Raw genomic sequence first — 14,438 nt, forward strand, 5'->3', positions numbered from 1 at the left:
GATTTTCCTACAGTGATAAATGAGATGACCATCTCTCCTTGTCCAGAAAACAAACAAGCAAACAAACAGAACAGTAAAACTGACTCTGAGAAGTATTGATAAACTATTAGTTGCAAAGTAGAACTCAAATATTACAATATCAGGGAGATTTTCAGGGAATTTTGGTTGCTTTTGTCTCAATGTGTGTTCTGGCTCCTTCTCTATAGGCTCCCCCTTCTATGTCTTGTTTATATATATTGAGTAGTTTTGCCTTTGTTTGTATGTGGCACCCTTATGCAGTATGGTTTATCATAAATAATTTTACTTACAACTTAAATGTCATTGTGATTTTTGAACAATTCCCTGACTACAACTGCTATAATGTATTCATTCTTCTTTTTAAGAGATGTTGAACTATCAAGAGATTTTTCTAAGGTGTTTAATATTCTAGGTGTCTGTGCTTTCCAATGAATCATATTGTAATTAAGAAGAGAGGACCTGATGGTTCATAAGGGTCTGTACAAGAGCACACATAGGTATTTATGTGATAGTAAGTACACTGTTCTCTTAATATACCTTCAATACCTTGTGTCTTACTATTTGCATCTACTAAGCTTAAAGGAAAACAAAGAATAAGTAAATATCCATTCTAGGTTTGGGAGAATCTTAAGCAAAAGATTTTATTTTAGCACACCAATTTAATATGTACATGAATATGTATATTCCTTTGAAGCCAACATACTTAATTTAATAAAAGAAAAAAGTATTAGGATACAAAATACAACTCAAAAACTCCAATAAATTTTAATTCATAAACATTGAAAATATGAGAAAAATGCCATCGTAAATAATGATCAGTAAAACTGAATTTATAAGCATGTTTGTAAATCATTCCAGGGCTGATGTAGGATTATGACATAAGAGACACATACATTTTTTCATGTGCTGTAAATACAATTATTATAGATTTGGTACTTTCTACTATTTTATATAGACTGTGGTCAGAGGGACCAACCTTTCCTTGAGTTGAGATATTTTTCCCATTGCTTCTGTCCTCCTCTGTAGTACTTCCCTATTTTTACCATGTCGTCATTTTATACAGAATGATAGAGAAAGCACTCAGTAATTGCTAGAATAACAGGTATTAGCAAACTGAGTTTTAAATCTTGGAAGCATTGTGGTTAAAATGGAAATGTGAATAGTTTTTACTTGTGACTGTAGTTCTCTGTGTTCAAGAGGACAATCTTTCCACTCTCACTCCACTTCTTGTTTTTCAGGTGACTAACTCTTTTAAAAGACTTTTCCCTTAGAGAGCCACCCTGAGGTGATGGCTGAGAGATGCCTGAGAGATGGCTACCCTTCCAGAGGTCCTGAGTTCAATTCCCAGCAACCACATAATAGCTCTCAACCATCTGTAATGGGATCCTATGCCCTCTTCTGGTGTGTCTGAAGACAGCTAGAGTATACTCGTATACTTAAAATAAATAAATGATTCTTAAAAACAAAACAAAACAAACAAAAAACTTTTCCCTTTCCTCTTATTAAAGGAATCTGTAAATTAACTAAAATCTTACAAAATGTTTCAAAGCATGTGCTGAGGACAGATCTTCAGAAGACAGAAGATTTAAATTTAATTTTTAACTAGCTATGTAACGTTTGAATTCTCCCCTCCCCCAAATGCCCAATGTCATAACTCCCTGAATTAAGAAAATTCAATATATTAATTAGTTGAAGAGATTAAGGAAAATATGGTACAACCCCCAGGTACTTAGCCTAAAGCTCAGTATTTCAGTTACTTTCTCAAAGTTTTCTTTATGGACATCAAGAACAAGTCATTATTAGGGACATCAAAATATATTTTATAACATTTGGCTTATTACATGTATTTCTAGTAGAGTTTAATTACCAGTAGAATAGTCTTAGGGATGTGAACTTTAAGTGTGTATATGTCCCAAGAAACATAGTCTCAGAAGCAAACATATCACTTTCCCTGCACAGGTAAATTTAATCTTGTTTTTAGAGGACAGTGCTTTCCATTTTCTGAAATTGCTTACCCTGCAGTATGAAGATTCCAGTCTCAACCTATAGAGCAATGTATGTGTATGTGTAAGCAAACATTTGCTTGCCTCTAGTATGTGAGGGAAGAACCACATTATGACCTAAGATCGTCACTAAAAGCTTCTTGTAGATGTCTTCGTTTTATTTTTTAATGAAAAAGCAACATCAGTGATAGAAAAGAGGCACCCCAGGGATTAACTTTGACATTTAATTTTTTTTTTTAAGTGAATTTGAAGACAGGCTGGTGGAAAAATCTCTCGGTTCTTTGAAAAGGATTAGTGGCAATGTTCTTACCTGAAATCTAGGTTCTTGTGATTCCTTTGAAAGATATTCCTCACTTTATGAGAACATCTCCAACAGTGGCTTCACTACTAAAGTTAATCTTAATTGGATACAAGCCATTAAAACCTAAGAATATTTTCCTTGGGAACTCTACACACTGAAGTTTACATCCCTTACTTACATGACTCCACTGATAACTGAATTCTACTCTAAAAGCATGTAACCAGCCAACTGTCACAAAATATATAGTGATGTCCCTAATAATGGCTTGTTCTTGATGTCCAAAAAGAAAACTTGAGAGAGTCCTTGGAAGGCCTACAAACGATAACGTTTATTGACATGTTAATTATCTTAAAAATGATGAAATGTACCTCGCTGAAGAATGAAACCCATCCTCCTGTAATATGTTCTAGGTTCCTTTTGCATTTCCTTGAAAAATTTCAAGTGTCAACGATCATAAATTTTATGTCTTGTCCTGCTTAAGGAGGAGTTCAGTTATTTTTACAGAGGCAAAGCTTTGTGTTCATCCATGCATAGTTTAAGGATTCTCCACGTGGCTTAGTTGAAAGCATGCTTTGACTATTGGAAGAGGTAAGTCAGTCTTTAGCTGGTAGAGATCCTTTGAAGGAGAATCTGCTACATAGGCACAGACCTAAAGTGAGGATTAGTTCCCTAATACCACTTTACACAACCTCGCTGGGATCCTTGAGGCTGTCGGGACTCAGCTGAGAAGCAAAGATCCAAAGCTTTTCTTTCACAAAATATGTAAATAGATGGTATGGGGGGCTGGAGAGGCAGAAAGCCCAGAATCCTTTACCTCTGGCTAGACTTCTTACAGATTCCAGCAAAGTGGCAGAACAGGACAATTGCAGTTGTTAGCGTTGCCTTTTAGCTGAGTGGGTTAGAAGACAGACGTTAGAATGGCGGAGGTGTTGGGGAGGGGTTGTCCAACTTGTTTTGTTGGCTCTACGTGGGGCTTCCCCAGATCCACCCAATATCCCGCCGCGGGCCTAGCTCTGTGCGCTGGGAGGACGCAGCGGGCAGCCGCAGTGGACTCTGCGTCATGGGTGATGGGAGAGGCGGCTCCCAGCCTGCAGACCTGGCTCGATCCTTGGCGCCGTGTCCCCGCCCGCAGCCACCCCCTCTCCCCCGCAGCCTGTCGGGGGGACGCAGCACTAGCTGGTTGGGCACGTGGGAGCCTCCGTCACACCCTCACTCATACACACACACACACATACACACAAGCACATACACACATACACACACGCACGCACACACACAGACATGCACATACACACATTCACATAACACGCACGCACACATACATACATACATACATTCACAGGCGCCCCAGGAACCACACGCCAGCATCCCGTGCAATATTCCAGGCAGACACAGGCGCTCACGAGTTTCTCCGTGCCAGCTTGCAGGACAGCGACTCCCGAAACCAATCCTGCCCTTGGCAAGCTGTTTCTGTTCTCCAGACAGCTCCTCTGCGGCCTCCCGCACCATCTGCTGGATCCGACCCTTTTTCGACCTAGGAACCTGGAAGCTGTAAGAGGTGCTAGCTCAAGAAGCACCAGAGGTAATTAATGTCTCTTACTGGTGCTGGAGCACCGCCGGGGGTAGGGTGGGGCTCTCCATTCAGCCACCCTGGAGGAGTCGGGCGCCAAGAAAGATGCTTGGATGGAGCTCCAGACTCAGGCTGGATCCTGGGATGGGAGGAGGAACGGCGGTGGGAAGCGTGGAAAGGTAACGCTGGTTTCTGGGGGCTATCCTCTGGCTCTGTCTCCTGCACCTGTGCAAACTGGGGTTCTGGTGGTGGGAGTCCGAAGCGGCACTTGTGGGGAGAAGCACGTGGTTCGAAACGTGCCGCCATCCTTCGTAACCTAGGTGGAAACTGCCTAGTGCATCCGTGGAGACCGGCTGCTTTCCAAATCAAGTTGGGGGTTTGAAGGGCGGGGTTCAACCGGGCAAGTCCGAGAGGAAAGTTGCTTTCAGGGCAGAGATGCGCTCCTGGGGAAAAATTGGGTTACAATATTCCTACGAGTGGGCGGTGAGGCTGGAGGACAGCCAGCCTTCCTTCTTGAGGGCTTGTGAATCATTTGCAACAGCAACACAGACTATCAAGGCAGTGTATTCACGTGACCCGGATTTGATTCTCTCCCGCTTGAGACATCCTATGAAATGGACTGTCCGAAAACCGACCTTTAGGTCTACTCTCGGCACGTGGCTGCTGGAGAAAGCTCAGTTTGGAGCTTCTCTGCGCCTCCTGGAAACGAAATGGGTGACAGAGAAGGAGGAGGAAAGGATGGTGGCACAGAGATCTTAAGGAACGAATGGAGAGGGACTAGGCATCCTTCTGCCTTCTACGTAGTTGATCCGCTTGGCTGGTCTCGGTGAGATAGCGCAGAAATAGAATATAGCACACTGAAACGAAAGCGCTGCACTTTTAACTTCCAGCCGAGGAAAGAATCAGAATCTTAGAGGTGCACTTGCCGGTGCAAAGGGAGACCCACCCGCTTTTAAAGTCTCCAAGGGTGGGCGTTCTTTTCCCTTCGGCCAAGAAATGTCACTGAATGTGCTCATTAGCATAACTAAGAAGCAATCGAGTTCTTGCTTCCTTCTTTCCCTTTTCAATCTCCACCCTGGTGGAGAAAGGCTAGAGTAAGACGGGGCGGGGCCTGGAGGCCAGCGTGGTGACGTTGTAAGTGTTTGGGTGCTTATGCAAATAAGACTGCAGCCATTGCCTCTGGTTCACCCTCCTAGTCTCCTCAGACCTTAAAGGTATACCCTTTCCTAGGTCTGAGTTCTTCCATGCAGAGCTGAGAAGAATGAGAGGAATGAAGGCTTTCCTTTGGGTACTGCATTTGGGCCCCTTTTCGTCTTCTCTGTAAAAGGTATTTTATGACTGCCTGTGCTCAGTAGCTTTCTGAAAAAGCCAGGACCAGAGCAGTCCCAACAAGCTTCAAACCCCGAGTGTCTCATTTTTTAAATGCAGACACAATTACATCTTTTCCAGCTGGTACTACCCTGGAGTTTTGTTTGTTTGTTTGTTTGTTTGTTTGTTTTTGTTTTTGTTTTTTTTTTAGGCACTTTATAAATACTTGAAGAAATGAAGTTTCTTGTTTGTTCATTTACAGTATGTGTATTTCTCTCCCACACATTCCGATGATTTTATATTACCCTACCAAGTTTAAAATTAAACCTACCAACTACTTTTCTCCAAGTGAAACTTGATGTCCGTTCCTTTTGTGTTGCTAGAAGACATACATTAACAAAGTTTGAAAGAAAGTTAGTGTCTCTGTGTTTAATATTAAAGGATATATTATTGCACATTACCTGGTTGGTTTAAGAATTACTGTATAATTCCAATATATATTAACCCAAGGTGAGATTTTTTAATGGTATTTTAAAGGTCTTCTTATATGTTTCTGGAAGAGGAGTGTTTTGTCATCTAATTAACAGTAAATAGGGAGTTTTTAAAACTAGATGATTTTAGCTCAAAATAAAGACAGGACGCCTTTCTATAAATTATTGAAACATCTAAAAATAAGTCAGATAGGTACAACAACTTGAGCTTTATGGTTATAGCCATACACTTACCCAGTATTAGCACGTGCATGTTAAAAAAATGTTTCTCTGTCTCCAAAAAAAAAATATAAATAGGAGCTACATTGATTCTTCTCAATTTATAACACTGGAGTTATTATGAAGCCAGTTTAAAAACATCATTTCCTTAGGGTAGCAAAGCTGAAAGAGACTTCAGTGGTTATAAAAACCTGCTAGCTTTCCCTTTCACTTCTTCACCACTCAACTTTTAGTGATTATGTTAATTTTTTTACCACTAAACATTTCAGGATTGGGTATAATGATATATTAATATGCAGACTTGGCTTTAAGTGACTTCTGAGCAGATGGAACTGTTGAAAAAAATCCTTTGGCATAGTCTGATGCATGAAAGTTATGGGCATTTTCACAGCCAGAATTTTTTGATTTAGTCTTAATTTGCTATTAATATTACTGCTTTGCTGGTATTTAGTATTCCTGCTAAACATTTTATGCTGGAATGTGAGTTGTGATCAGTAGCTATCATTTTTTTTTTTTTTTTGAAAATTAGCAACCTTTACAATAGGGTTGCAGGATAGCTTTTAATGAACAGTATTAATTAACATAGGAGAGAACTACTTTAGCCTTGATGGCCAGGTTATCGTATTTTATATCAATGCAAAAATCTGCCCTCTGAGTATGACAGAATGTTATCTCTGAGTAGAATGTTCACCCTGGAAGCTTTCTCATGCAGCAGACTGGAAACGATCACAAAGCTGACTCAGAGAGCATAAGAAGACACAATCATACTTGTCTGTCTCGTGTTGTTGTGGAAACTGAGAAAGTTTTATAAAGAACTCCTTGGTAATGTTTATCAGAATTATAAAATTAGTTTTGATCAGTCAGTTTCCCTTCCAGGAATTTATTCTATAGGTTCACAAGTGCAAGATACGCAAAATGATTTATTGGAATTTTCTAATGTGAATGATCAGATACAACATATATCTATAACCACGAGGGCTATTGTATAGTTATTAAAATAAGTCTACTATGTTAAGAACAAAAGTGTTGATTTTTAACATCAAAAGCAAAGGAAATGCAGATCTAGAATTAAAGAGTTGTGTGAAAAGAAACAGGTCAGAGAAGAAATAATTGTAGAATGAAAGATGTAAGGAGGGACTCCAGGGAGAATAGTATTCAGGAATCAGTCTAAACAATCAACTTAATGAAATACAAAAGTCACAAATTATTTAGCCTTGTTACTGTTGTTTCCAAATTTGCAAAGAATCTACTCTTTTAATAATTTTTCATCATATTCAAATTATACCATTTCCCCTTCCTTTTCCTTCTTGCAAAACCTCCCATACAGATGTCTTTGTTCTCTTTCAAATTCATGGTCTTGTTATTATTTTTTAATTGATTGCTGTTATATACATACATACATACATACATACATACATACATACATACATACTTATCAGCCTGTACAATGTTATGTGTGTGTATGTTTTTGGGATTCATCATTTGCTATTAGATAACCAATTAGTGAGATCTTCTCTGCATAAGACAGCTTCTTCTGCTCCACTCTCAGCCCAGTCTCAATGGCAACATCTACAAAACACTTAGACCTCAGGCTTAAAGAACCTTGAGGAAGAAGGAATAGAAAAATTGTAAGAGCCAGAGGATTAGGGAGTTTGCTTTGCAACAGCTTCTGCTGGTCATGTCAGAAGCTACATCCACAAAATCACCAACATGACTACCCAAACAGGAGCTAAACAAGCAGACAAAAGTAGAAATGGTAAAGTAATTGGGAGAAAAGTCCACAAGACCTAATTTTTTTTAAATAAAATTGTATAGGAAGAAATTTTAGTTATCATTTATTACCTATCACCCTCACAGTTTCATTTAGAGTAGATGTGGTTGAATAGTTGAATTTAATCAGGTTTATAGTGACATAAAAACAAACACACAAACAAAAGCATTCATGGAGATAAGATTTGAATTTTGAGACACTTATTGAATCACATGCAGTTGTTTTAGAATGACAGAATGTGTTTATGAGTTAAAGCAGCAGCAGCAGCAGCAGAAGCAGCAACAACAACAAAACTTTCTTAATATTGTTTACTTCTCTTAAAAATTATACTATAAAATCATTTCAAAATATTGATCTTGCTGTAATCATGTTATAGAACCCTCCCTTCACACAAAAAGTCCTGGGCCTTCTTTTCATGACTAAAGCCACTTCATTCCATTTCAAGAATGCTGGGTAATAGAACCATGCAGTAAACATCGCCTTTCTACACACCCAATTGTCTTCATTCTACTTCATTGTTTATGTGTATCAGTAGGTTGCTCCATGGCTTGGGGGCACTGGAGTTTAAGCATTCCCTCACAGGATGGCATCTGGCTTATTTCCAGTCTGGAACTATTGTGAGCAAAGTTGCTAGGGAGATTCCTGCTCAGGTCTTTATGGAACATACCTTTTAATTTATCTGGAGCAGGTGCTTAAGAACATAATTACTAAGTTACATAGCAATTGCATGCTGAATTTAAAAAGTATCCTTAAAAGAAGGTGCCCAACTGTTTTCTGGAGTACTGGCCATAGTCTACCTTCTCACCAAGCATAAATGCATGATCCACTTTTGATTTTCAAAGAATTTCGCCTTTCTGACTGGTATGTAGTCACACTGTGGCTTTGTTTCCCTATTTGAGGTGAACATTGAATTTTAGCTCATGTGTTTGCACTCCACGTAACATTCAGTGGAATGATCCAGTAGGTTTTTCGCCCACTTTGTACTTTGTATTTCTAATGAGGGAGCTGAAGGACCTTTTATTTACCCGAAGTCGTAGACTATTTTTACTGTGTGATCTTCAAACATTTTTGCCAGTGGGGACCAAATTCAGTTCTTTGCCAGTGCTTTGCCACTTAGTTAAAAGGTCAGTACCTTTTCTCTTAATCTTCAGCTTATTTATTATCTTTTCTAAATTAGTTAATAATATAATTACATCACTTTTCCCTTCCCTGTCCTTAATCCCTCTTGCCCAACCTCTCCTATATTCGGTCTTCGTTCCCCAGATTGATGGCATCTTTTTGATTACTATTGCTTTATATGAATACATACAAATATAAATACAGTTCGCTGAGTTCATTTACTGTGGGCTGTGTGTATATCATTTCCGGACTCACCGTTTTGCATTATATAACTAATGATGGGGAGTATCCCTGGGAGAGGCTAATTTTCCCTCTCTCAAAGCCATTAGTTACATGTACTTCTTTGATTAAAGGTGAGACCCTCTTGAGATATCCCCCCTCTGCATCCATGTGTCATTGTTCTGGTGTGGTTTAGGCATCTATATTGACTATAATTATCTAGTTTCCCCTTCATTTCTAGGAGATGCAATCTAACAGCACATTTTCTCATATTCTGACTCATATAACCTTTCTGCCCTCTCTGCTCCAATATGCCCTGAGCTTTAGGTGCAGGGATTGTGTTGTAGGTGTGTCCTTTGGGGTGAGTGTCACACAGGCTATTGCTCTCTGTAATACTTTATTGCTCTTGATGATTTTATTGTTTATTTTTTAATCACCTTAACAGGTCTTTTTGTAATGGAAAATGATTTATATGTTGAAACATAGCTTAAATTTTTTTGTTCTGGTGTCTTTGCTTTTGATGTCACATCTGAGATCTCTTCTCTTATCTCTAGATCTGAAAGATATTTTCCCCTGGTTATATATTTTATATTCAAGGCTATAAAACATGTTGAGTTATTTTTTATGTATTATTTTAGGCTTGGTTCGTTTTGAGTTGAGTTTTGACTAAGTATGTTGAGTTGTTTCCGGATTAATTTATTAAAATAGCTGTAGTTTTGCCATTGGCATTACCTTCATATTTTATCAAAAGTTCTCTGGGCATATCGTATCCATGCACATATTTTTCACGATAGAGGGTTCTGTTCCATTGATTTAGGAATTTTTTTTTTTTGCATTACCCTCCATTCAAGTTTTTTATTTGTAATTATTTATATTTTTTGTGTTGTTTGCATTCTCAGTTCTACTTTATGTTTACATTTCTTTCTACAGTCTTTCTGCTATGTTAATTTCTCTCTTTAACCTATCATATTGTTTCCTGTGTATTCTTTATGTTTGGTTTGTCGAATATACACTATTGTAGGGTGCTTAGAATTTTTCTTTTTTTCTTTTACTTTTCTTTTTTTCAAGCATGATGTGTAGTTTTGCTGGGTATATAAGTCCAGGCTGGCTGCCATTGTCCTTTAGGATGTGAAAAGCATTACTCCAGGTTTTTCTGGCTTTCAAAGTTTCCAAAGAAATATCAGCTATTCTGATATGCTTTCCTTTATATATGGCTTGAACTTTGAACTATTTTTTAGTTTTCAATAAATTTTCTTTGTTATGTATACCTAATGTTTTAACTGTAACATACCACATCATTTTGTTTGTTTGGTTTTTTTGTTTGTTTTTCGAGACAGGGTTTCTCTATATAGCCCTGGCTGTCCTGGAAATCACTCTGTAGACCAGGCTGGTCTCGAACTCAGAAATCCACCTGCCTCTGCCTCCCAAGGGCTGGGATTAAAGGCATGTGCCACTACTACCTGGCAGCATTTTCTTTCTAGTGTTGGCTATTTGGTGAATTGTATGCTTCTTATATCAGTTTGGGTATGTCTTTCCTTAGTTTGTAGATGTCTTCTTCTATGATCTTCTTCAGGAACAGGTTTATGCCATTGACTAGGAATTCTTCTCCCTCATCTATGCTGGTAAGAGTTCCCCTCCCACCCCTCCATGGTATCCCACTTCTTGGCTTCTTGATCACCTGTTTCCAGAAGACAATGTTTTCTTGCAGCCATCCATTGCCTCTGATTCATACTTTTCTCAACCCTCTTTGTACTGGCTGGTTTTGTGTGGCAACTTGACACAAGCTGGAGTTATCACAGAGAAAGGAGCTTCAGTTGAGGAAATGCCTCCATGAGATCCAGTTGTGGGGCATTTTCTCAATTAGTGATCAAGGGCGGAGGGCCCATTGTGGGTGGTGCCATCCCTGGGCTGGTAGTCTGGAGTTCTATAAGAAAGCAAGCTGAGCGAGCCAGGGGAAGCAAGCCAGTAAGTAACATCCCTCCATGACTTCAGCATCAGCTCAGGCTTCCTGACCTGCTTGAGTTCCAGTCCTGACTTCCTTTGGTGATGAAAAGCAGTATGGAAGTGTAAGCTGAATAAACCCTTTCCTCCCCAACTTGCTTCTTGGTCATGATGTTTGTGCAGGAATACAAACTCTGACTAAGACATTCTTCTATAAAGATCCATGAGTCTTGGGACTCAGTGTATGTTCTCTCTCTTTCTTTCTCTCTCTTTCTTTCTCTTTCTCTCTCTCTCTCTCTCTCTCTCTCTCTCTCTCTCTCTCTCTCTCTCTGTCTCTCTGTCTCTCTCCTATAAATAGAAGCTTCTCACATGAGGGCTGTATAAATGATGAGTCACTAGGAGTCAGTTTAATATCATGCCCTGTTAGCAGTGTAATACAAGTAGGTTCCCCTCTGGGGACAATGTGCTATCTATCCATAGATTTTTGACTTGATAATGGTGAGGGATATGGGTTTCTTCTTCAGAAGTGAAACGTAAATCCAACCAGAAAGCAGTTGTTTGCTGTCATGAGATTCATGCCACTATTGCACCCCTGGACATTTCTTGTCAGGGTTGTTGTTACTATAACCAGTAGGGTTCACAGGTGGGCATAACTAAGGATTACTTTCTTCTTTAATCGTGTAAATAGTACTTATTATAGCAACATGGTAGCTGATTAGTAGGGATAAAGCTTTGTATACCAAACTAATTTTGCCATGTTCTAGTATTTGTTCCTTTCTACAGTAGGGTTTAATTGGCAAGTTCTGGATGCTAATCAAGAGCAACAATAATAGCTTGTAGTGTTGGAGTATGGTTTATGGATACTCACTGGCTAACAACTGCAAAGAAATAATCAATTACGAGAACCATATTTTTCTATTGTTTATTTTATTTACATGAAAAATGTTGTTCCCCTTCCTGGGCTCTCCTCAGCAAACTCTTCATTCCATTCCCCCATCACCTCTGCCTCTTGGAGGGTGCTCCACTCTTGTCTCAACACTCTAGCATCCCCCTTCTCTGTGGCAACAAGCCTTCAGAGGATGAAGTGCCTCCCTTCCCATTGATGCCAGTTAAAGCAATCCTCTGCTACATATGTATCTGGAGCCATGGACCCACTCATATATACTCTTTGGTTGGTAGTTTAGTCCCTGGGAGCTCTAAGGGGTCTGATTATTTGATATTGTTGTTATTCCTATGGGGTTGCAATCTTCTTCAGCTCCTTAAGTTCTTCCCCTAACTTTTCCATTGGGGTCTCCAGGACTCAGTCTGATGGTTGGCTGGGAGTATCTGCATCTGTCTTAGTCAGGTGGTGGCAGAGCCTCCCAGAGGACAGCCATACCAGGCTCCTCTGCAAACACTTCTTGGCATCAGCAATAGTGTTGGGGTCAGGTGTCTGCGGATGGGATGGATCCCAACACAGGGCTGTTTTGTTTGTTTGTTTGTTTGTGTTTTGTTTTGGCCCTGTGTTTCCTTTAGACAGAACAATTCAGGATTAAAAATTTTGAGATGGGTGTGTAGCCCCTTCCCTAAACTGGGGGCCATGTCTTTCTACTGGGGATGGTCTCTTCAGATTCTATCTCTTCTCTGTTGGGTATTTTGGCTAATGACATCACCACTGGGTCCTGGAAGCCTCTTGCATCCCTGGCATCTGGGACTTTCTAGTGGTTTTCCCCAGTTCCTCCCTACACCCCACCCCTACTTCTACATATTTCTATTTAGTCTCCTGGCCTTGATTTCTCTCCTGTCCCTTTTTATATCTGATCCTGCACCTCCTTTTTCCCTTCCCCTTCCCTTTCCACCAAGGTCCCTCCCTCCCTCTACCCCCTGATGATTGTTTTGCTCCCCCTTTTAAGTGGGATTGAAGCACCAATGCTTTGGCCTTCCTTCTTGTAAAGCTTCACATGGTCTGTGAGTTGTATCATGGATATTCTGAGCTTTTGTACTAATATCCACTTGTCAGCAAATACATATCATGTATGTCCTTTTGTGTCTGGGTTACCTCACTCAGATTGATGTTTTCTAGTTCCATCCATTTGCCTGGAAAATTCGTGAAGTTATGGTTTTTAATAGCTGAGTTGCATTCCATTGTGTAAATGTACCACATTTTCTGTTTGGCAGCTTCTGGTGTTTAGTACTTCACTGTCACTCTGTGTTGAGTAACCCCATTCTAAATATGTTTATTTATATATGTGCAGCTTTTACAGTAGTAGGTCTCCACATTTCCTTTGTGAAGGGTCTTTCATGTTATTTATCCCTTTCCTGCCCCCTCCTATATCCTGTTCTTCATTTTCCATTCAGTTTAATATTTCCTACTCCATGATTCTCTTTTAACCTTTATACAATTGTTCAAACCCAACTCTAGTGTAAGCCCCGCCCAATGGCCTCTTAGTGATGTGCTGACTTCTACTAACTTTTAACGTTTTATATTTAGCATCATTTTCCTGATCTTTATTCAAATTGTTTCAGGCAGAAATAGCACTTACCCTTGTAATTCTGAGTTCTATTTTATGGTGTGAACTGAGTTGTTTAAGTATTCGCTCATTAGGCATACATGTGCGATTTCTGCTTTGGGGTCCTCTGTGGGTGAATGATTGCTATTAACATTTTACCTAAGCTGTGTAAGTTTTTATTTCTCTAGTATATACAACTGAATGCAGACAGTGATCACTCTAAGAAGTGTATTGTTAGGTTCAGAAATAATTGCATAGTTTTGTTCATATCAAATGTATCATTTTATATTGTTACCTGTAATACATAATATGGTCATTTCTTTACAATCTCACCTGTATTTGGTGTTAATGACTTTTAATACTGAGTTATTCTGATAGAGTATGTCAGAGTCTATAATGAATAATTATAGATTATGATTTTTGGATTGTCAAGTTATCATTGAGTAGAGTATTGTTCAGCTTCCATGTGTATGGTCAATTTTGGAGAAGGTAGTATGAAGTGCTGAGAAGGTATATTCTTTTGCTTTAGGATAAAATGTTCTCTAAATATCTGTTAGATCTGTTTGGTTCATAAATTCTGTTAGTTTCACTGTGTCTCTGTTTAGTTTCTGTTTCCATGATCTGTCCATTGCTGAGAGTGAGGTGTTGAAGTCTCCCACTATTATTGTGTGGGATTTGTTGTGTGCTTTGAGCTTTACTAAAGTTTCTTTTATGAATGTGGTGCCCTTGCACTTGGAGCATAGATATTCAGAATTAAGAGTCCATCTTGGTAGATTTTTTCTATGAAGTGTCCTACCTTATCTTTTTTGACAATTTTTGATTGAAAGTTGATTTTATTCGATATTAGAATGGCTACTCCAGTTTATTTCTTGGGACCATTTGCTTGGAAAATTATTTTCTAACCTTTTACTCTGAGGTAGTGTCTGCTTTTGTCACTGAGGTATGTTTCCTGTATGCAGCAAAATACTGAGTCCTGTTTACATATCCAG

At 39.1% G+C, this 14,438-nt stretch overlaps 1 protein-coding gene and 1 long non-coding RNA gene across 6 annotated transcripts in view; one reads left to right on the forward strand and one right to left on the reverse strand.

The window, feature by feature from the left end:
• Window positions 1-2,939: 2,939 nt before the first annotated feature.
• On the reverse strand, window positions 2,940-5,006 carry 6430590A10Rik. The gene is made up of 2 exons (XR_380754.3): window positions 3,923-5,006; window positions 2,940-3,211 (listed from the first exon to the last, which is right to left on the reverse strand). It is a non-coding gene; the product is annotated as an RIKEN cDNA 6430590A10 gene (long non-coding RNA).
• Slc6a15 (solute carrier family 6 (neurotransmitter transporter), member 15) overlaps window positions 3,559-14,438 on the forward strand; it is a 51,572-nt gene continuing 40,692 nt past the window's right edge. For 2 of the 5 annotated variants that reach the window (NM_001358821.1, NM_001252330.1), the window contains exon 1: window positions 3,559-3,904. The gene's annotated coding sequence lies outside the window, so the exon portion shown is untranslated. Of the gene's footprint in view, window positions 3,905-3,928; window positions 4,072-5,122; window positions 5,220-14,438 lie in introns of those variants that run through there. The other 3 variants (NM_175328.3, XM_006512984.4, XM_006512983.4) reach the window with 3 other exon arrangements.

Source organism: Mus musculus, chromosome 10 (assembly GCF_000001635.26).
Source record: "Mus musculus strain C57BL/6J chromosome 10, GRCm38.p6 C57BL/6J".
Classification (NCBI taxonomy): domain Eukaryota; kingdom Metazoa; phylum Chordata; class Mammalia; order Rodentia; family Muridae; genus Mus; species Mus musculus.